At 31.8% G+C, this 2,226-nt stretch overlaps 1 long non-coding RNA gene across 1 annotated transcript; it reads right to left on the reverse strand.

Annotated features, from left to right (window-relative positions):
- Positions 1–262: 262 nt before the first annotated feature.
- Positions 263–1,919, reverse strand: LOC144349517 (uncharacterized). Its single transcript, XR_013419987.1, has 3 exons — positions 1,826–1,919; positions 1,520–1,699; positions 263–286 (listed from the first exon to the last, which is right to left on the reverse strand). It is a non-coding gene; the product is annotated as an uncharacterized LOC144349517 (long non-coding RNA).
- Between the last annotated feature and the right edge of the window lie 307 nt (positions 1,920–2,226).

Consider the following 2,226-nt stretch of genomic DNA (forward strand, 5'->3'; position numbering starts at 1 on the left):
AACATCACTCTTCACCGCATTATTCATTTGACATCATTTTGTACAGTAAGCAACTTCCATCGCGGATGATGGAATTGCGAATACGATATAGCATTACTACATGTGATGGGAACGTGTGATATTTGCAATGGTCACTTAACAACTCAAAATTCATTGAGGTTTATATTTACCATTCGTGATAGTTGAGTTGTAGTATGTCTTTTCATGATGAATATAACTATAACTAATATCGCCACGATAATAATAACTAGTGCTATTCCAGTTGACACTATATAAAGTGTATTATCTGCCAACATAAAGTATTATAATTATGTATACATTGTACAGTTGTATGAAAGTTCAAAGGGCATTTACATAAGGTCAAAATAAGACTAACATACTGACTATCTACAACACATATGTCTGATTGCATTCAGTTATTTTCTGCGATGGGTGACAATGCTTCAAAGTTTTACGATAAAACAATGAAAACCTAGTATTCATAAACTGGACATGTCACATCTTAAAACTTGCACTAATGACCTCAAGAGATTGAAATTATTATTCTGGTGTTTTGTGAAACTGGTAATACACAATTATTGATGTCTTCAATGTTCTATAAATATTATTTTACAGAACATATGTCATAGTTTAAGTTAAAACGGGTTCCCTGATTGATATTGAAGTTAATCAAGTGGTACAAATATATCAGTGAATTTCATTATGCTGCCAATCACAATACGATGGAGCATTGTTACAAGTATATATATTAATACACCATATTTTCGATTACATCCACATTGTTTCAACATCCCTAAAAATATATGTTACTTTTAACTATTTGCAAATAACACTGTATAATAGTACATATAGGGAAAATGAAACTGAAATGTATGTTACTTTTAACTATTTGAAAATAACACTGTACATATAGGGAAAATGAAACTGAAATGTATGTTACTTTTAACTATTTGCAAATAACACTGTATAATAGTACATATAGGGAAAATGAAACTGAAATATATGTTACTTTTAACTATTTGCAAATAACACTGTATAATAGTACATATAAGGAAAATGAAACTGAAATGTATGTTAAAAAATCGGGGTTTTTCATAATCATGACATTTAGGAGGTTTGTTAATAATTTTTATATTACGAATGATAAATATATTACATTGTGGCAAACCAATTTACACAATACATGGAACGTATCCAATTGTCATATTTATAGTGTGCCAACATAATTTAACCATACAATAAAAATACAATACATACATACATACATACATATACAATGCACAGGCAAAACATTAAACATAATTCCACGTGCTGCCAAAAATGTATATAAAAAAATTATTACTAAAGTGTCTGATTTAAGTAGTTTTGTGGTGAATGAGATGACCAGTGTGTTTTTAATGTGGGCTGAACGAAACCTGACTGACTCACTTTAAACAAATGTTTTTATATATCACTCTATAAGTTTACGTGACAGTATAAGTGTATTTTAGAAAACTATAATAATCAAATGCAAGTATACCTCCAACTTGAATTTCTTCTATATAAGGTAAACACTGTGGTGGTTTGTCTCTTATTACTGCTAAATAATACCCAGAATTACATCTACACCCACGTACAGAGCTGCTTCCTACAGCACTGCTGGACAACGAGGGACAGGCCACACAGTCTGACTCCTTTTGATATGTATTCTTAGCACAGGCTGAAATCAACACATGTTGATTGAGTATGAACACATTGTTGAAGTTTAGAAGGCACATCCGTATGCATAGTTGTATATACGAAATACTTGATATTGAAAATAGAATAATTGTACTATAGTACATACCAGCACAAATTCCATTTGCATTTTCTACGTATCCAGCATGGCAAACACAAGTGGTAGCTCCTTCATACAAGGTTTCGCCATTCACGCATTTCTGGCATCTGTCCAATCCTAGTGTTGATTTGAAATTATTGATTGGACAAGCTAGATAAAAATGAACAACACTCATTTATTTAGTTTGCATACAGCAAATGCTCGTATAGTTTTCATGATCGTGTACACCATGAGATCACTTCTGATGCTTAGTGTTGTAATAATGGTTGCCGTAATTGTGTATGCCATGGGAGCACCTCTAGTGCTTTGTGTCATTATAGTCATTAACCATAATCGTGTAAATCATCGCAACACTTGTCTCATTTTCTTTAATCGTCTTATGATTTGTGTCGGTGTCGACATTTCAGTGA

This window comes from Saccoglossus kowalevskii, chromosome 3 (assembly GCF_978046115.1).
Source record: "Saccoglossus kowalevskii chromosome 3, keSacKowa6.1, whole genome shotgun sequence".
NCBI classification, from domain to species: domain Eukaryota; kingdom Metazoa; phylum Hemichordata; class Enteropneusta; family Harrimaniidae; genus Saccoglossus; species Saccoglossus kowalevskii.